We start from the raw sequence: 21,824 nt of genomic DNA on the forward strand, positions 1-21,824 counted from the left end.
AGAGAGTAATAAGGTCCAGACAGGGGATGAGGCAGGGAGCCGGTTAGAGAGTAGTCAGGTTTGAGCAGAGGTCTTTGCAAGCAGCAAGCAAAAGAGAAATCAGAACCGGGCAGAGGTCTAGGCAGGCAGCAAGCATGAGAGAAGTAAGGTCTGAGCAGAGGTCTATGCAGGCAGCAAGCAAGGGAGTGGTTAGGTTTGGCAGAGGTCTAAGAAGGCAGCAAGCAAGAGAGAAGTCATGTCCGAGCAGAGGTCTAGGAGGCAGCAAACAAGAGAGTTGTACAGTCTGAGCAGAGGTCTAAGCAGGCAGCAAGCAAGATAGTAGTCAGGTCCTGGCAGGCATTCTAAGAGTAGGAGTTCTGGAAGTCCTGGCAGGGATTCTGAGAGTACCTTAACAATCTGTATAGCTAAACATATTTTTTTAATTTTAAGTATGGTAGAGAAAAATTAAAACCCTGATCTCTGCTTATGTATCGATGAGGAGATTCCCTTCATCTCCTGTTCTGGGAATGCAACAGAAAATAAGAGGAATGCTGTCCAAGGTGATGTCCCTCTTAAACAGTTGTCCCCATTGGAAAATTAGGGGGACAAAAGAGGGTGCAAAACTACAGGTGAAACTCGAAAAATTAGAATTTTGTGCAAAAGTTCATTTATTTCAGTAATGCAACTTAAAAGGTGAAACTAATATATGAGATAGACACATTACATGCAAAGCAAGATAGTTCAAGCCGTGATTTGTCATAATTGTGATGATTATGGCTTACGGCTCATGAAAACCCCAAATCCACAATCTCAGAAAATTAGAATATTACATGCAATCAATAAAACAAGGATTGTACATAGAACAATATCAGACCTCTGAAAAGTATAAGCATGCATATGTACTCAGTACTTGGTTTAGGCCCCTTTTGCAGCAATTACTGCCTCAATGCAGCGTGGCATGGAAGCTATCAGCCTGTGGCACTGCTGAGGTGTTATAGAAGACCAGGATGCTTCAATAGCGGCCTTCAGCTCTTCTGCATTGTTCGGTCTCATGCCTCTCATATTTCCATGCTTCCCATTAAATGCCTTCAACTGTCTACTTTCCAAAAAGTGGCAATTTGGGGGGTATTTATACTGTCCTGGTTTTAGGGCCCCAAGAAATTAGAGGGTGTCATTATATCAGGGCTGATCAATTTTCAGATGTATACCATAGTTTGTAGACTCTATAACTTTCACACAGACTAAATAACATCCACTGATTTGGGCTATTTTTACCAATGAAATGTAGCAGACTACATCTTGGCCTAAATTTATGAAGAAAGATTATTTGTTTGCAAAATTTATAACAAACACTAAGAAAAACATGGGGGTTTTTTCACAATTGTTGGTATTTTTCATATACACAGCAAAAGATTAAAAGCCCAGTAGTGATCAAATACCACAAAAAGAAATCTCTATTTGTGAGAAAAAAATTATATCAATTTCTTTTCAGTATAGTGTTGCATAACTGAGCAATTGTCAGATAAACTAACATAGTGCTGAATTGCAAAAAAGGTCCTGTTCATGAAGGGGGTAAAAGCTTCCAGTGTGGTCAAATGGTTAAATATATTCTGATGTTATACCGGTTCGGGCAGTTTGGTGCTTTCTTGCCATCTTGTGGACATAATTATTACTGCAGTTTTTTGTTTATCCTTTTGGGCACTACCTGATTTTGTTTTCAATAACTGGTAATGCTTGATGCTCAGTTCTTTTTTTATCTGAATAAATTAATTGGGAGCCAGGGGCTTAAATGTGTTTTTAGGTATGCTTCTCAGATTTCCCTGTTTATAATGGTTGGTGGCAGAATTTAAACCTGTTGAGAAAAGCTGTAACCAATTACATAAGCAGATAAATAACATTTTTGAACATGAGCAGACAAAGGGATAAAACTAGAAAAAAACACTTAGACAGAATGCTATTTTGTCATGGGACCGCAGCAGAACTCAAATTAAATTGAACTTGTCTTGAGAGTGATTAAAGGTCTGTCATGGCTGTTCTCCTTTTGAAACTTCTAAGTTCCTGAATGGAATACTGAGTCAATGAACTGAAACATACACTATATTGCCAAAAGTATTGGGACACCCCTCCAAATCATTGGATTCAGATGTTCCAACACCTCCATGGCCACAGGTGTATAAAATCAATCACCTAGGCATGCAGACTGCTTCTACAAACATTTGTGAAAGAATGGGTCGCTCTCAGGAGCTCAAGGAATTCAAGTGTGGTACCGTGATAGGTTGCCACCTGTGCAATAAGTCCATCCATGAAATTTCCTTGCTACTAAATATTCCACGGTCAACTGTTAGTGTTATTATAACAAAGTGGAGACAACTGGGAACAACAGCAACTCAGCTACGAAGTGGTAGGCCATGTAAAATTACAGAGCGGGGTCAGCACATGCTGAAGTGCACAGTTCGTAGAAGTCACCAACTGTCTGCCGAGTCAATAGCTAAAGACCTCCAAACTTTTAGTGGCCTTCAGATTAGCACAACAACAGTGTGTAGAGAACTTCATGGAATGGGTTTCCATGGCTGAGCAACTGCATCCAAGCCTTACATCACCAAGGGCAATGCAAACCATCAGATGCAGTGGTGTAAAGCACGCTGCCACTGGACTCTAGAGCAGTGGAGATGTGTTCTCTGGAGTGACGAATCACGCTTCTCTGTCTGGCAATCCAATGGATGTGTCTGGGTGTGGCGGTTGCCAGGAGAACAGTACTTGCCTGACTGCATTGTGCCAAGTGTAAAGTTTGGTGGAGGGGGGATTATGGTGTGGGGTTGTTTTTCAGGGGTTGGGTTTGGCCCCTTAGTCCCAGTGAAGGGAACTCTTAAGGCGCCAGCATACGAAGACATTTTGGACAATTTCATGCTCCCAACTTTGTGGGAACAGTTTGGGGATGGCCCTTTCCTGTTCCAACATGACTGCGCACCTGTAAGGGAATTCCCGTGAGACGGCTGGCGAATAGACGTGCGCATGCACACAGAAATGCACGATCGCGCACGTGCACACGCACAGCAAAGATTGATGCCAGACAGACTATTTAAAAGGTGCCTCTGCCTGTGCTGAGTGCTGACTGGCCTTCAGCTATTCCCCGTTTCCTGCTCGTTCCTGTGTGTGATTTCCTTGTTGCTGACCAGGCTTGTTCCTGACCTGACTCTGATTACTCCCCTGCTTGATACTGGTTCCTGACTTCGGCTCTGCTCCTGACTTTGGCTTGCTTATGATTTGGTACCTCGCTGTCCGCCTGTTGATGACCCTGGCTATTCCTATGACACAGCTCCTGTCTCCCTTCCCTGCTTCCTGCCTTGCTTTGGTGCACACCCGGCGATCTACCATACCAGCTCTGCATATCACTACTGTTCCTGAATCGGAGGTTCATCAGTCTTCCAAAGTCTCCAACTACAAGAGCTGCAAACAACATCTGCTGGCGCTCTTGTCCCCTTGGTCCCTAGACACCCTCTGTTCCACTTCCAGTGGGGTCAGGGCTAGTGACACTAGTGAGGCCGACCTCGTCATTTCTGTCTTCAATCAGGTACGTGACAGCACCAGTGCACAAAGCAAGGTCCATAAAGACATGGAAGAGCGAGTTTGGAGTGGAAGAACTTGACTGGCCTGCACAAAGTCCTGACCTCAACCCAATAGAACACCTTTGGGGTGAATTAGAGCAGAGACTGGGAGCCAGGTCTTCTCATCCAACATCAGTGCCTGACCTCACAAATGTGCTTCTGGAAGAATGGTCAAACATTTCCATGTGAGTATAAAGGCAGGCGTCCCAATACTTTTGACAATATAATGTATTTATACACGTTCCCAGCAACCAGTTGTTCAGTCACCCACAGGGACTGGCTGAGAAAATATAAATATTATTGCTTCCCATTTGACTTACTCCATGCCTATAGTCTAGAACCTCTCATAGAATTCTGTAGTGCATGGAGAAAGCAATCAAACCTGCAGCCTGTGAAACACAAAACAGACCTTACTAATCACATGCAGCTGCACTGATTACAGAGAGCAAGAACTAAGGCTGGCCATACACTATACAATTTGCTGTCCAATTTCTGCTGCCCAATTTCCTTTAGATTTACCTTCAACTATGTAGTGCAAGAGCCTGTCTAATTGGATACAATTGAAAGTGTTGTTAGGTTTGACCTCCTATTATATGGTTTTTGGTAAATATAAACCAAAAACAGAAAATTGTATAATGTATGGCCAGCCTACATTTGCCTAACCCAGCAGATGTCTAGGAGGGTGCCACATACATAAATGCAGGTTTGGCAGCGTCGGTGTAAATGAGGTCTATAGCTTGCTGTAGATGTTGCTCTAACACAAATGGACCCCCGGGTACAAAGCCAAAAGGAAAACCTGTACTGAAAGACGTGTACAGGCTGACATTGTTGACCTCTGAAAATCTACATTATCTGGCTACAATGCTCTAATGACTTCAATACTTTGAGTCACTGACTAGGAACAAGTATCTGGATCAGGAGTTCTGGTTTCACTCTGACTTCTGCTGGGTTCACATATGTGTGGGCCAGCTTCGACAGCGCGATTTCAGCTCTTCCCGGAGCGGCTTTGTTCAACAGTTCAGGTGCGATTCCAATGCAAATTGTTAGCATATGAAATTGGAAATCACACCTGAACCAGGCTGAAAATTGTACCTGACTCTTTTTTAAATTGCACTACGGCCAGCCCGCACATATGTGAACCGGCTCTACAGAAAAAGCTGCAGGTTCACATGTCATGCGAATTGGATGCGATTTAAAACACATCCAATACTCATACATGTGAACAGAGCTGAACTCCAAGGAGATATAAAAGACATAATTAAGGGAGCTTTGTAACCAAAAGCACATCATTAAGAACATTTTTAGGCCCCATGTACACAGGATGTTAGCTAACCTCTCCTAAATGTCTTTGCTCTTCTCAGCTACATTTTTGCAGAAAAATGATTGTTACATGTACACGTGTTTAGATGCGTTTAAACATGTCAAGTGCTTGGACATTAACTCACTTAGTTGGCCAGATTTCCAGAAATATGGCCATTGAAATGAATTAACACTCAAGCACTTGACGTTGCTAGAGTTAATGCACTTTTATTCTGCCAAAACCCAGATGCTCCTGGACCACTGGCAGTGCGTTTTTTTCTGCCTCTAAACACCTCTAAACGCCTATATGTGCATGGACACCTAGGCTAATATGGAGAGGCATTTTGAGGCAGAAATAAAACCATTAGACGCCCCCAAAAGCAGCATAAAAACATTGGGATTGATGTACTAAACCTGGAGAGTGTAAAATCTGGTGCAGCTATACATAGAAAGAAATCAGCTTCCAGGTTTTATTGTCAAAGCTTAATTGAACCCACATGGAAGAAAAATATATTTGAAATATATTTAAAAAATATTCTTCCCAAATATATTGACATATATTCGAAATGCTAAATTTTGGCCATATTCAATATATTTATATATATATATATATATATATATATATATATATATATTGTATGTTGAAAAAATCTGAAGAATATATGTAAATAATATATATTTTTAAAAATATATATTTTTTAAATATATTCTTCATATTTTTTTTAACATATAAAAAAGTCATTTTAACATATATTTTTACATATATTTGTAAATGCATTCCAAAAATGTGGATTTGTACTTTTAAAGACATACAGTATATTTGAAATGTATTTTTAAAAATATTTTTCATACATTTTGTATTAAAAACGCATTTCAACATACAGTATATTTATTGAAAAATATTTTTAAATATATTGAATATGGCCAAAATTGTAGCATTTCGAATATTTTTAATATATATTTCAAATATATTTTTCTTCCATATGGGAACAAGCTGAAGTTAGAAGCTAATTGGCAACCATGCAGCACTTCACCAGCTTTTGCACACTCCAGTTTTAGTAAATGAACCCCATTGTGTGTGCAAGAGCCCTTAGTGAAACCAGAATCATGATGTGTGGCAGAGCACAATTTGGGAGAGGAAGGCAAAAGGGCTAATTAGCTGTGCCACAATGCTAATGTGCCAACAAGTGACATACTGAATGATAGGAAGTGAGAGCAAAATAACAAAGGGATGAGCTGCTCCTTTTTCCGCTGTCCAGTCACAGGCTGGGGAAGGACAACACCTGTAAATGTTGCTTAACACTGATGTTTAATCTGCTCATATTTTGCCCTCCCGATTTCCTCCTTTCCTCTCTATTAAAATTGTAATGAAAATTTTACATCAAATATCATTTTCATTATATACCATATTTTAGACCAAGTAATGTTATCTCTGGATCTCTGTACTTCTCTATGCAATGCAGACAGATGATGGCTAGTAGGAGGGGCCAGCAGGGTACTGCACATAGATTCCATGAAAATATCAAAACACCCTGCCTCAGTACTTTTCTTAAGAGCCCTCAGCTGTGATGCAAGCAGTAGGCTGGCTCTTACGCAAATAAAAAAATGCCTTAATGGGTAGATGTCAGTCTGGAGGAGCGGGTGTTCCTAGGCAAGCTACATGTACACGCAGACCACCTTAGGTAATGCCCACATATAATGCTGAGCCTCCATCAGAGTAAGCAATGTCACTACAGAAGAAGAACCTGCACCACTGTGCAAGACACAAGTTAAAGCCGAGTTCCACTCAGCCTATCAACAAATAAAAGTCAGCAGTTACAAAAACTGTAGCTGCTGACTTTTAAAAACAGCCACTTACCTGTTCCTTGGTCCCGTGGTATGTCCCCCGCAGCCCGTTTCACTGGCCATCCTATATTTCAGGAGGCCGGCATTTTCAGTGTGGGCACCCGGCTGTGATAGCTTGCGGCTTCACAGCCGGGTGCCCACTGTGCATGCGCAAGTAATGCTGCGCTTCATGAATGGCCCTGTAGTCTTCTGGGACCAGTCACGTGTCCCAAAAGACTACAGGGAAGGAGGGAGGACACCTTCTGTTTTCGATCGCCTAGACGATTGGACTGGAAGTAGGAGCGGGTACCTGTCAAATTCGGGTACCCGCTCCCCCCACCCTCCAAAGGTGCCAATCCTTAATGGGGAGTGGGGGAGCAGTACTTAAAGTGGAACTTCCCCTTTTGGGTGGAGCTCCGCTTTAAGGCTGGAATTTAGCTTTACCTGCAGCAGAGAAAAACCACATCTTCTGCCAGGTAAGGTTGTGCTGTATAGCAGAGCTGTGTAAATTTTAGGAGTGGATGGACAAAAACCCAAGTTCGTTGGCAGGTAAAACAGCTCCCATTTATGTATTTAATCCATGTATTTAGCTTTTTGTTTACTGAAGTAATCCATGTATTTAGCTTTTTAACTGGAATTCATCTTTAATGTTCTTCATATTTGTTCTGGGTCACTAACTCAAATTACTGAAGCAAGAGGCAGCCAAGCAATTAGATTTTTCAGGATGCCAGCAATTGCAGCCATCATATTTCTCTTAGTAAAAGTATTCTTTAAACAACTCAATATATGATGGAGTGTATAATTCTATTAGCAATTCAAAGTTTTTACTACACGGGAACAAGTGACATAAATGAAACCATAATTCTGGCCACATATTAGACTTGCATAAATCTAACTGCATAATCCCTCCCAGCTGCTAGGGTGACTTCCTGACCTCACCCGAGAGGGAGCCAAAGCTGCAGATCCCCTCTGCGAGATATTCACTATGACTGTATGGATCAAAGTGGAGAGCAACACCACTAAGACAGATATACTGTTGGTGGACAGAAGAAGAGAGAGATCCCTCTACATTGCTCACTCCCAAACAAGTAAACCAGTCTCCTCAGGGGACCAAGCTGATTTTAAAAAGACACAGTTGCTTCATATTAGAGAACTTGGCAAGTGCTAGTGAATAGGAGTGGAGTGTAAAGAGAACATTTTCTCATCTGTAAGTTGTAGACTTAGTCCTGTCCCAGGGATCAGACAGTCTGCTGGAGCGTCACCGAGCCTGGAACACTTTACACAACCTTCAGGAATAAAGGGCTCTGATCCCTGCACAAACCTATGGGACTGTTTGGCTGTGAGAGTGTTTCTGGGATGTCGGATGACAGTATTCCAACATAAGGTAAGAAAAAGCATTTGTGCCAAGTAGATGCAGCATGTATGTTTTCTAGGTACCCGTAAATTGAATCGGCCACCAGATTATTTGTATCTCTAAAGGAATCTGCTAGAGAGCTCTCTAAGTAACAGTTCCCAGCTCTGCTTTTCCTCACTTGGAGCCTCACTACTTCAACTGAATTTTCCATTAAATATTTTAAAATCAACAGTGAAAGTAAGGCTGGACATACATTATGCAATTTTCTTCAGAATTTTGCTTTAGATTTACCAAAAACCATATAATATGAGGACAAACCTAAACAACACTTTCAATTGTATCTAATTAGGCAGGACCTTGCACTACACAGTTGAAGGTAAATCTTAAGGAAATTGGGCAGAAATTGAACAGAAAATTTGTATAATGTATGGCCAGCCTTAGATCTCCCTTCAGGTGGGCAGACTTATGCAGTCAGGAGAATCTTGTTGCTAGAATGTTTACATTTAACCAGGTAATGGTATACTGTAGCTACTAGTACTTAGTCATTTTAAATTGAACTTGTTTAGTAGTGGTGAAGATGTTTTATCACTTTTTCAAGTGGCTTCTTCAGTTCTAATGGGTGTTTGGAGCATAGCCCTAACTGGGGTACCTTCCAGACACTCATTTGAATTGAATAAGCCCTTAGGATGAGTGTTGAATAGATTTTCAGTATTTTTAAGGACATGCTTCATGAGAGGTAAGAGTAATGTTGAAGATGTTTTACCACTCTTCTGAATGGCTTCTTCATTTCTACCAAGTGTTGGGAACATACCCCACACAGGAGTCTGCTCCAGACACTCATTTGAATTCAATATGTCCTTAGGATGAGTGCTGAAACGGTCTTCGGTATTTCTAAACATCTTGTTGCTATGCTTCATAAGAGATAAGAGAAATGTTGAAGATGTTTTACCATTCTTCTGTGTGGTTTCTTCAGTTCTAATGAGTGTTGGGAATGTACCCAATTGTACAGCGTGTTCCAGGTACTGGTTTGAATTGAGTGAGCTCTTGGAATGTGTAGTGAAAACATCTTCAGTATATTAAAGATGTCTTGTTGCTATGCTTCATGGTGACAAATCAGGCTTGGGTACCAACTTAGGTCAGTAGTATGGGGTGGGGGTTACTGGTTCAATATATTATCTCACTAATAGAGAACAATAAAAGCAAGAACATGGTTAGCGAGGTAATTGTACTGGAAGGTTAATCTGTTTGTGACAAAGTCATTAATTTTGTTTAAGATATAAATGTAGTGTTTAGTTTGTATTGGTAGTTTAGTACAGCCTTTTCCAAACTTTTAACCCCGGAAGAACCTTTGAATTAATTTTCACATCTCAGGGAAACCCTTCTAAAATTCATTTATCAGGGAGCCAGGGAAAAATTCCCCTTCATTGGTGGTCATTGAAGAATAACTCCCTAAGGCTACGTTCACACTAGCGTTGTGTGCAGGCGGCAGAGAGGCATTTGGGAAGCGTTTTTACCGCTTCCCAAATGCCTCTGCCAATTCTGCACATTACAGCACATGGTGCTGTTCTAACAGGAGCGTTTGCGTCTCGTCGTGGCAAAACGGACGCCTCTGGTTGAGTCAGGAGGCTTTGAAGCCTCCTATTCTTGTCTATGGTGCCGCTCCGCAAACGCCCGGCCGGCGTTTGCGGTGCGGTTGCGGGGCGTTTGCGAAGTGGTAACACCACTCAAACTGCATTATAGGCGTTTGTGGGGCGTTATTAACGCTTGGCAAACGCCTAGCAGCCACCGTTAAACCGCGCGTGCGGCATTTGTGGAGCGTTTGCCGAGCGTTAAAAAACGCTCCGCAAACGCCGGACCAACGCTTGCCAAACGCTATAGGGGCGTTTGGCAAGCGTTGGTAAAACAGCCAAGTGTGAACGAGCCCTTACAGTGGTGATCATGGAGGTTTGCCCACAATACATTGGTGGTCATAGAAGAACACCCCTTACAGTGGTGATAAGAATTACACCCTTATAAACAGCTACAATGATCACTGGTTTTCCTGCAGTTAGCTCTGCCATGTGGCATTCAATCAGGACATATGAAGGCACAATCAGATGGAATGTCAATCAGCCACAACTCAAGAAACCCCTAGCAACCTCCAGAGGAACCCTAGGGTTCCATGAAACCCTAGTTGAGAATGCCTGGTTTAGTATTTACTTTTATTACCTGTGTAAAGCAAGTGTGCAGAGCTTAACATACCCCTACAAATCATTGCTTTTGGTTTGAAAGGTTAGATGGTGAGTTATCAGCTATGTATGAATATGTAATACTCTTCTACAATAATGCTGTATCATTGATTCAATAATTGGCAGAGCACCAGCTGTACAGTTATCAGATGCTTCTGATCAAATGTGCAGTAGCCATTTTATCTGATTAGCTGTGAATTAATATGTAATGCTCCTCTGGGAAGAAGAAGTCTGATGCCCTAACACAGGGATCTCCAAACTTTCTAAATAAAGGGCCAGTTTACTGTCCTTCAGACTCTGAGGGGGCCGGACTGTGGCCAGTGAGAGTAGAAAATGCCCTGAGAGTAAGCAATGCCCTATTGTTTGTGAGAGGAATATTGCCCCATTGTTGGTTTCAGGGGAGGAATAGTGCCCCATCATTGGTTTCAGTGGGAAGAAGAGTGCCTCATTGTTGGGATCAGTGGTAGGAATAGTGCCCTATTGTTGGTATCAGTGACAAGAATTATGCCCCGTTGTTGGTGTCAGTGGGAGGAATAGTGCCCTATTGTTGGTATCAGTGACAGGAATTATGCCTCGTTGTTGGTGTCAGTGGGAGGAATAGTGCCCTATTGTTGGTATCAGTGACAGGAATTATGTCCCGTTGTTGGTGTCAGTGGGAGGAATAGTGCCTTGTAGCCTTGTATCAGTTGGAGGAATAGTATCCCAGGGGCCAAATAAAGGCAAGCAAAGTGCTACATCCGGGGCACAGTTTGGAGACTACTGTCCTAACAGATCGAGCTATTAAAATGAAGGAAATTATAACCTATTTTTTTTGTTCAGAATTACAACCTTGTTACAGAGGTAATTTTACATTCCCAGTATGATGCAGATTCTTAGCAAATAATTCAGCAAATCATGTAGTAGCAGACAAGCTCACCCATCAATGTTCCTGTCTTGTTCCCAAATGCTTCAAAATAAAGTTCTTTTTTTCTTCAGAACATAAACTTTATCTGAGATCTTTTTTATAGTTCTTCCTTTTTAGTCTTTAAAATAATTTGTCGCTGGGGGTTAATTATGCTAGGGATATTTTGTATGTAGTTGGTGTGTTTATATTCTGAAGACATTTGTCTTCCATGGGAGGTGATCTCCACCTTTTTATGTTTTTGTTTTGTTCAGCATAATTAAAGTTAGGATGTATTGGGAACTGTACTGGAGATCAATGCTAAAATGAGGTGGATGTGCAAGAAGTAATGGGTGAAAATATATGGGATCTAAAGAGGTCCAACTTTTCTGTAAGATTCTGGTAATTTACACAAAGTCCTCTTACCTTTTTTCACAAGTTGTGTTAAAGGTCTCATTGCTTAAAATAAATATTTTTTTCTCTTTATAGTTCTGTATTGCTGATTTTTAACTGATTTTTGCTCTAAATGCCTTAAAACAATTATTTCCCCTAATGGAAAAATGGTTCCTGTCTTGATTCTGATGCTCTGTGCTGGCATAGCTGAGTAATGGTCATACCCCTTATCACAAGCATCCTTGTGCAGACTTGTATTGTGAAGAAAGATAGTGGAATGTCTGACCAGATCTGTTGCCTATTGAACTGCATTGTTATATTGAGACATCCTGTGCATCTTCTGTTACAGGAAAGTAGAGATAAGACTAAAAAACATGAAGGTTTCAGTACATCTGTCTGTGTCTATGTGACCTCATACTTATTCCACTGACTTTAATCTGGTTTTAACTGGAAAAGCTGAGATTTGCTCATACCTTCAGATGCCTTTCTTATATTTGTTGTAACATACAGTATAATAATAGCAGATATAACAATTTGTTTATGTAACGTTTTATTATATATTTAAGTTAAATTGCCAAACTTTGTGACTGGTCTACTTCATGAGGCTTTATGGGTTATTAACTTTGTGATGCCTATTTATAAACAATATTGCCAAACATATTGGGATACCTGTCTTTACACACGCATGAACTTTAATGGCATCCCAGTGTTAGTCCATAGGGTTCAATATTGAGTTGTCCCAGCCTTTACAGCTACAACTCTTCTGGGAAGGCTGTCCACAAGGTTTAGGAATGTGTCTGTGGGAATGTTGGACCATTCTCCCAGAAGTGCATTTGTGAGGTCAGGTACTGATGTCGGACAAGAAGGTCTGGCTCGCCGTCTCCGCTCTAATTCATCCCAAAGGTGTTCTATCGGGTTGAGGTCAGGACTCTGTGCAGGCCAGTCAAGTTCCTTCACCCCAAACTCACTCATCCATGTCTTTATGGACCTTGCTTTGTGCATCGGTGCGCAGTCATGTGGGCACAGGAAGGGGCCATCCCCAAACTATTCCCACAAAGTTGGGAGCATGAAATTGTCCAAAATGTCTTGGTATGCTGATGCTTTAAGAGTTCTCTTCACTGCAACTAAGGGGCCAAGCCCAACCCCTGAAAAGTAACCCCACACCATTTTCCCCCCTCCACTAAACTTTACATTTAGCACAATGTAAAGTGCCATTCTCCTGACAACTGCAAACCCAGGCACATCCATTGGATTTCCAGAAAGAGATGCGTGATTTATTACTCCAGAGAACAGGTCTCCACTGCTCTAGAGTGCAGTGGCGGCGTGCTTTACACCACTGCATCTGTTGCTTTGCATTGCACTTGGTAATGTAAGGCTTGGATGCAGTTGCTCGGCCATGGAAACCCATTGCATGAAGCTCTCTACGCACTGTTGTTGTGCTAATCTGAAGGCCACATGAAGTTTGGAGGTCTTTAGCTATGGACTCTGCAGACAGTTGGCGACGTCTGTGCACTGTGTGCTTCACCATGCGCTGACCCCGCTCTGTCATTTTACGTGGCCTACCACTTTGTGGTTGAGTTGCTGTTGTTCCCAGTTGCTTCCACTTTGTTATAATACCACTAACAATTGACTGTGGAATATTTAGTAGGAAAGAAATTTCATGGATGGACTTATTGCACAGGTGGCAACCTATCACAGTACCACACTTGGATTCACTGAGCTCCTGACAGTGACCCATTCTTTCACAAATGTTTGTAGAAGCAGTCTGCATGCCTAGGTGCTTGATTTTATACACCTGTGGCCATGGAGGTGATTGGAACACCTGAATCCAATGATTTTTAGGGGTGTCCCAATACTTGGCAATATAGTGTAAGTAATTACAACATTTATACTATTTTATAATATTTTCATTTATACAATATAATTTTTTTATTTTGTTTTTTTATCATTTAAAATTATGTACTTAATTTAAAATTCATAGAAATGTTCTAGGTGTTGTATTGAAATGGATCTTCTCCTCTTAAATATATCTATTTATAAACCTGGGAAATTGAATTCAATTTACCTCCATGAATTCACTAGTTTTAACCAGCTACATTTACCAGCCCCTTCCATTCCAATGAGTTAGTGATACTGATCACTCACTGTTCAGTCATAACTGAAGCATAGTAAATTCAGTGGGTTTTTTTCTTAAGGGGGGGGGGGGGCTGTCATATAGGCTGTATAGGGCCCTGCGATTTCTAACAGCAGCCCTGCTCCTGGAATCACCTCCTACACACCTATCTTACCTTATATTAAATGAATGTTATAGGTGAATAAAAAACAGGTTGTGATTTTAAATAGAAAAATTGGTCAGTGGGTGGAAGGTGATTGGGAGAACTAAGTTTGCCCAGATATAGGATTTTATCAGTTTTCCATGATACAGAGATGACCACTGTAGGTCACATTTACATTTTTACGTGCTATTTACTTATTAAATAAAACAACCAAACTAACATACAATACACACTTTGGAAGCCATGTCAAAATAAATTATGATCAGGAAAATGTCATAATAAGAGGTCACACGTACTTACTAAAAATATGGTATTATCTCCCATTGAGTGGCAACCTTTGCCAATCGATAATTTGCTAGTTGAAATACAAACATTGAATTCCTGACAAAACATCTGCAATGGAATGCACATACACGTGTAACCCAAACCACGTTTTTCTCAACCTGCTGACTCCACTATCTGCCTGCAATTTTTACTGTGAGAGAATACACTGATATCCCCAGCCTGAGATGTCTGCTTTCTATAAATCTACCTACCTACGCCCCACTCTTACCTGAAACCTGACACAGCAGATTGGGCAGGCAGGACAATCCAGGGAGGGCTCTGGGTACACAGCAGAGAGGGCAGGCAGGACAATCCAGGGAGGGCTCTGGGCACACAGCAGAGAGGGCAGGCAGGACAATCCAGGGAGGGCTCTGGGTACACAGCAGACTGGGCAGGCAGGACAATCCAGGGAGGGCTCTGGGCACACAGCAGAGAGGGCAGGCAGGACAATCCAGGGAGGGCTCTGGGCACACAGCAGAGAGGGCAGGCGGGACAATCTGAGGAGGGCTCTGGGCACACAGTAAAGAGGGCAGGCAGGACAATCTGAGGAGGGCTCTGGGCACACAGCAGAGAGGGCAGGCAGGACAATCTGAGGAGGGCTCTGGGCACACAGCAGAGAGGGCAGGCAGGACAATCCAGGGAGGGCTCTGGGCACAAAGCAGGGAGGGCAGGCGGGACAATCTTAGGAGGGCCCTGGGCACACAGCAGAGAGGGCAGGCAGGACAATCTGAGGAGGGCTCTGGGCACACAGCAGAGAGGGCAGGCAGGACAATCTGAGGAGGGCTCTGGGCACACAGTAGAGAGGGCAGGCAGGACTATCTGAGGAGGGCTCTGGGCACACAACAGAGAGGCCAGGCGGGACAATCTGAGGAGGGCTCTGGGCACACAGCAGAGAGGGCAGGCAGGACAATCCAGGGAGGGCTCTGGGCACACAGCAGATAGGGCAGACAGGACAATCTGAGGAGGGCTCTGGGTACACAGCAGAGAGGGCAGGCAGGACAATCCAGGGAGGGCTCTGGGCACACAGCAGAGAGGGCAGGCGGGACAATCTGAGGAGGGCTCTGGGCACACAGTACAGAGGGCAGGCAGGACAATTAAGGGAGGGCTCTGGGCACACAGCAGAGAGGGCAGGCAGGACAATCTGAGGAGGGCTCTGGGTACACAGCAGAGAGGGCAGGCAGGACAATCCAGGGAGGGTTCTGGGCACACAGCAGGGAGGGCAGGCGGGACAATCTTAGGAGGGCCCTGGGCACACAGCAGACTGGGCAGGCAGGACAATCTGAGGAGGGCTCTGGGTACACAGCAGAGAGGGCAGGCAGGACAATCTGAGGAGGGCTCTGGGTACACAGCAGGGAGGGCAGGCAGGACAATCTGAGGAGGGCTCTGGGCACACAGTAGAGAGGGCAGGCAGGACTATCTGAGGAGGGCTCTGGGTACACAGCAGAGAGGGCAGGCAGGACAATCTGAGGAAGGCTCTGGGCACACAACAGAGAGGCCAGGCGGGACAATCTGAGGAGGGCTCTGGGCACACAGCAGAGAGGGCAGGCAGGACAATCCAGGGAGGGCTCTGGGCACACAGCAGATAGGGCAGGCAGGACAATCTGAGGAGGGCTCTGGGTACACAGCAGAGAGGGCAGGCAGGACAATCTGAGGAGGGCTCTGGGCACACAGCAGAGAGGGCAGGCGGGACAATCTGAGGAGGGCACTGGGTACACAGCAGAGAGGGCAGGCGGGACAATCTGAGGAGGGCTCTGGGCACACAGCAGAGAGGGCAGGCAGGACAATCTGAGGAGGGCTCTGGGCACACAACAGAGAGGGCAGGCAGGACAAACTGAGGAGGGCTCTGGGCACACAGCAGAGAGGGCAGGCAGGACAATCTGAGGAGGGCTCTGGGCACACAACAGAGGGGGCAGGCAGGACAATCTGAGGAGGGCTCTGGGTACACAGCAGAGAGGGCAGGCAGGACAATCTGAGGAGGGCCCTGGGCACACAGCAGAGAGGGCAGGCAGGACAATCTGAGGAGGGCTCTGGGCACACAGCAGAGAGGGCAGGCAGGACAATCTGAGGAGGGCTCTGGGCACACAACAGAGAGGGCAGGCAGGACAAACTGAGGAGGGCTCTGGGCACACAGCAGAGAGGGCAGGCAGGACAATCTGAGGAGGGCTCTGGGCACACAACAGAGGGGGCAGGCAGGACAATCTGAGGAGGGCTCTGGGCACACAGCAGATAGGGCAGGCGGGACAATCTGAGGAGGGCTCTGGGCACACAACAGAGGGGGCAGGCAGGACAATCTGAGGAGGGCTCTGGGCACACAGCAGAGAGGGCAGGCGGGACAATCTGAGGAGGGCTCTGGGCACACAACAGAGAGGGCAGGCAGGACAATCTGAGGAGGGCTCTGGGCACACAGCAGGGAGGGCAGGCGGGACAATCTGAGGAGGGCTCTGGGTACACAGCAGAGAGGGCAGGCAGGACAATCTGAGGAGGGCCCTGGGCACACAGCAGAGAGGGCAGGCAGGACAATCTGAGGAGGGCTCTGGGCACACAACAGAGAGGGCAGGCAGGACAATCTGAGGAGGGCTCTGGGCACACAGCAGAGAGGGCAGGCAGGACAATCTGAGGAGGGCTCTGGGCACACAACAGAGGGGGCAGGCAGGACAATCTGAGGAGGGCTCTGGGCACACAACAGAGAGGGCAGGCAGGACAATCAAGGGAGGGCTCTGGCTACACAGCAGAGAGGGCAGGCAGGACAATCTGAGGAGGGCTATGGGCACACAGCAGAGAGGGCAGGCAGGACAATCCAGGGAGGGCTCTGGGCACACAGCAGAGAGGGCAGGCAGGACAATCCAGGGAGGGCTCTGGGCACACAGCAGGGAGGGCAGGCGGGACAATCTTAGGAGGGCCCTGGGCACACAGCAGATTGGGCAGGCAGGACAATCTGAGAAGGGCTCTGGATACACAGCAGATTGGGCAGGCAGGACAATCTGAGGAGGGCTCTGGGCACACAGCAGAGAGGGCAGGCAGGACAATCTGAGGAGGGCTCTGGGCACACAACAGAGGGCAGGCAGGGCAATCTTAGGAGGGCTCTGGGTACACAGCAGAGAGGGCAGGCAGGACAATCTGAGGAGGGCTCTGGGCACACAGCAGAGAGGGCAGGCAGGACAATCTGAGGAGGGCTCTGGGCACACAGTAGAGAGGGCAGGCAGGGCAGTCTTAGGAGGGCTCTGGGCACACAACAGAGAGGGCAGGCAGGACAATCTGAGGAGGGCTCTGGGCACACAGCAGAGAGGGCAGGCAGGACAATCCAGGGAGGGCTCTGGGCACACAGCAGAGAGGGCAGGCAGGACAATCCAGGGAGGGCTCTGGGCACACAGCAGAGAGGGCAGGCAGGACAATCCAGGGAGGGCTCTGGGAACACAGCAGGGAGGGCAGGCGGGACAATCTTAGGAGGGCCCTGGGCACACAGCAGATTGGGCAGGCAGGACAATCTGAGGAGGGCTCTGGATACACAGCAGATTGGGCAGGCAGGACAATCTGAGGAGGGCTCTGGGCACACAGTAGAGAGGGCAGGCAGGACAATCAAGGGAGGGCTCTGGGTACACAGCAGAGAGGGCAGGCAGGACAATCTGAGGAGGGCTCTGGGTACACAGCAGAGAGGGCAGGCAGGACAATCTGAGGAGGGCTCTGGGCACACAGCAGAGAGGGCAGGCGGGACAATCTGAGGAGGGCTCTGGGTACACAGCAGAGAGGGCAGGCAGGACAATCTGAGGAGGGCCCTGGGCACACAGCAGAGAGGGCAGGCAGGACAATCTGAGGAGGGCTCTGGGCACACAACAGAGAGGGCAGGCAGGACAATCTGAGGAGGGCTCTGGGCACACAGCAGAGAGGGCAGGCACTACAATCTGAGGAGGGCTCTGGGCACACAACAGAGAGGGCAGGCAGGACAATCTGAGGAGGGCTCTGGGCACACAACAGAGAGGGCAGGCAGGACAATCCGAGGAGGGCTCTGGGCACACAGCAGAGAGGGCAGGCAGGACAATCTGAGGAGGGCTCTGGGTACACAGCAGAGAGGGCAGGCAGGACAATCCAGGGAGGGCTCTGGGCACACAGCAGATTGGGCAGGCAGGACAATCTGAGGAGGGCTCTGGGCACACAGCAGAGAAGGCAGGCGGGACAATCTGAGGAGGGCTCTGGGCACACAACAGAGAGGGCAGGCAGGACAATCTGAGGAGGGCTGTGGGCACACAACAGAGAGGGCAGGCAGGACAATCCGAGGAGGGCTCTGGGCACACAGCAGAGAGGGCAGGCAGGACAATCTGAGGAGGGCTCTGGGTACACAGCAGAGAGGGCAGGCAGGACAATCCAGGGAGGGCTCTGGGCACACAGCAGATTGGGCAGGCAGGACAATCTGAGGAGGGCTCTGGGCACACAGCAGAGAAGGCAGGCAGGACAATCTGAGGAGGGCTCTGGGCACACAACAGAGAGGGCAGGCAGGACAATCTGAGGAGGGCTGTGGGCACACAACAGAGAGGGCAGGCAGGACAATCCAGGGAGGGCTCTGGGCACACAGCAGATTGGGCAGGCAGGACAATCTAAGGAGGGCTCTGGGCACACAGCAGAGAGGGCAGGCAGGACAATCTGAGGAGGGCTCTGGGCACACAACAGAGGGCAGGCAGGGCAATCTTAGGAGGGCTCTGGGTACACAGCAGACAGGGCAGGCAGGAGAATCTGAGGAGGGCTCTGGGCACACAGCAGAGAGGGCAGGCAGGACAATCTGAGGAGGGCTCTGGGCACACAGTAGAGAGGGCAGGCAGGGCAGTCTTAGGAGGTCTCTGGGCACACAACAGAGAGGGCAGGCAGGACAATCTGAGGAGGGCTCTGGGCACACAACAGAGGGCAGGCAGGGCAATCTTAGGAGGGCTCTGGGTACACAGCAGAGAGGGCAGGCAGGACAATCTGAGGAGGGCTCTGGGCACACAGCAGAGAGGGCAGGCAGGACAATCTGAGGAGGGCTCTGGGCACACAGTAGAGAGGGCAGGCAGGGCAGTCTTAGGAGGGCTCTGGGCACACAACAGAGAGGGCAGGCAGGACAATCTGAGGAGGGCTCTGGGCACACAGCAGAGAGGGCAGGCAGGACAATCCAGGGAGGGCTCTGGGCACACAGCAGAGAGGGCAGGCAGGACAATCCAGGGAGGTCTCTGGGCACACAGCAGAGAGGGCAGGCAGGACAATCCAGGGAGGGCTCTGGGAACACAGCAGGGAGGGCAGGCGGGACAATCTTAGGAGGGCCCTGGGCACACAGCAGATTGGGCAGGCAGGACAATCTGAGGAGGGCTCTGGATACACAGCAGATTGGGCAGGCAGGACAATCTGAGGAGGGCTCTGGGCACACAGTAGAGAGGGCAGGCAGGACAATCAAGGGAGGGCTCTGGGTACACAGCAGAGAGGGCAGGCGGGACAATCTGAGGAGGGCTCTGGGTACACAGCAGAGAGGGCAGGCAGGACAATCTGAGGAGGGCTCTGGGCACACAGCAGAGAGGGCAGGCGGGACAATCTGAGGAGGGCTCTGGGTACACAGCAGAGAAGGCAGGCAGGACAATCTGAGGAGGGCCCTGGGCACACAGCAGAGTGGGCAGGCGGGACAATCTGAGGAGGGCTCTGGGCACACAACAGAGAGGGCAGGCAGGACAATCTGAGGAGGGCTCTGGGCACACAGCAGAGAGGGCAGGCACTACAATCTGAGGAGGGCTCTGGGCACACAACAGAGAGGGCAGGCAGGACAATCTGAGGAGGGCTCTGGGCACACAACAGAGAGGGCAGGCAGGACAATCTGAGGAGGGCTCTGGGTACACAGCAGAGAGGGCAGGCAGGACAATCCAGGGAGGGCTCTGGGCACACAGCAGATTGGGCAGGCAGGACAATCTGAGGAGGGCTCTGGGCACACAGCAGAGAAGGCAGGCAGGACAATCTGAGGAGGGCTCTGGGCACACAACAGAGAGGGCAGGCAGGACAATCTGAGGAGGGCTGTGGGCACACAACAGAGAGGGCAGGCAGGACAATCCGAGGAGGGCTCTGGGCACACAGCAGAGAGGGCAGGCAGGACAATCTGAGGAGGGCTCTGGGTACACAGCAGAGAGGGCAGGCAGGACAATCCAGGGAGGGCTCTGGGCACACAGCAGATTGGGCAGGCAGGACAATCTGAGGAGGGCTCTGGGCACACAGCAGAGAAGGCAGGCAGGACAATCTGAGGAGGGCTCTGGGCACACAACAGAGAGGGCAGGCAGGACAATCTGAGGAGGGCTGTGGGCACACAACAGAGAGGGCAGGCAGGACAATCCAGGGAGGGCTCTGGGCACACAGCAGATTGGGCAGGCAGGACAATCTAAGGAGGGCTCTGGGCACACAGCAGAGAGGGCAGGCAGGACAATCTGAGGAGGGCTCTGGGCACACAACAGAGGGCAGGCAGGGCAATCTTAGGAGGGCTCTGGGTACACAGCAGACAGGGCAGGCAGGAGAATCTGAGGATGGCTCTGGGCACACAGCAGAGAGGGCAGGCAGGACAATCTGAGGAGGGCTCTGGGCACACAGTAGAGAGGGCAGGCAGGGCAGTCTTAGGAGGTCTCTGTGCACACAACAGAGAGGGCAGGCAGGACAATCTGAGGAGGGCTCTGGGCACACAACAGAGAGGGCAAGCAGGACAATCTGAGGAGGGCTCTGGGCACACAGTAGAGAGGGCAGGCAGGGCAGTCTTAGGAGGGCTCTGGGCACACAACAGAGAGGGCAGGCAGGACAATCTGAGGAGGGCTCTGGGCACACAACAGAGAGGGCAGGCAGGACAATCTGAGGAGGGCTCTAGGCACACAATAGAGAGGGCAGGCAGGGCAGTCCTAGGAGGGCTCTGGGCACACAACAGAAAGGGCAGGCAGGGCAATCTTAGGAGGGCTCCGGGCACACAGCAGAGAGAGCAGGCAGGGCAATCTTAGGAGGGCTCTGGGTACACAGCAGAGAGGGCAGGCAGGACAATCTGAGGAGGGCTCTGCGCACACAGCAGAGAGGGCAGGCAGGACAATCTGAGGAGGGCTCTGGGCACACAGTAGAGAGGGCAGGCAGGGCAGTCTTAGGAGGTCTCTGGGCACACAACAGAGAAGGCAGGCAGGACAATCTGAGGAGGGCTCTGGGCACACAACAGAGAGGGCAAGCAGGACAATCTGAGGAGGGCTCTGGGCAAACAGTAGAGAGGGCAGGCAGGGCAGTCTTAGGAGGGCTCTGGGCACACAACAGAGAGGGCAGGCAGGACAATCTGAGGAGGGCTCTGGGCACACAACAGAGAGGGCAGGCAGGACAATCTGAGGAGGGCTCTAGGCACACAATAGAGAGGGAAGGCAGGGCAGTCCTAGGAGGGCTCTGGGCACACAACAGAAAGGGCAGGCAGGGCAATCTTAGGAGGGCTCCGGGCACACAGCAGAGAGGGCAGGCAGGGCAATCTTAGGAGGGCTCTGGGTACACAGCAGAGAGGGCAGGCAGGACAATCAGAGGAGGGCTCTGGGTACACAGCAGATTGGGCAGGCAGGGCAATCTTAGGAGGGCTCTGGGTACACAGTAGAGAGGGCAGGGAGGTCAATCAGAGGAGGGTTCTGAGGACACAGTATACAGGGCAGGCAGGAC

General features: G+C 48.3%; 1 protein-coding gene across 1 annotated transcript in view; it reads left to right on the forward strand.

Moving 5' to 3' along the window:
• Nucleotides 1-7,748: 7,748 nt before the first annotated feature.
• The window catches only part of C1QTNF7 (C1q and TNF related 7), an 87,544-nt gene continuing 73,468 nt past the window's right edge, over nucleotides 7,749-21,824 (forward strand). The window contains exon 1 of the mRNA XM_089677429.1: nucleotides 7,749-8,091. The gene's annotated coding sequence lies outside the window, so the exon portion shown is untranslated. The remainder of the gene's footprint in view (nucleotides 8,092-21,824) is intronic.

This window comes from Staurois parvus, unplaced genomic scaffold, assembly GCF_062004578.1.
Source record: "Staurois parvus isolate SC_StPar_1 unplaced genomic scaffold, SC_StPar_1.0 ptg000186l, whole genome shotgun sequence".
NCBI classification, from domain to species: Eukaryota; Metazoa; Chordata; class Amphibia; order Anura; family Ranidae; genus Staurois; species Staurois parvus.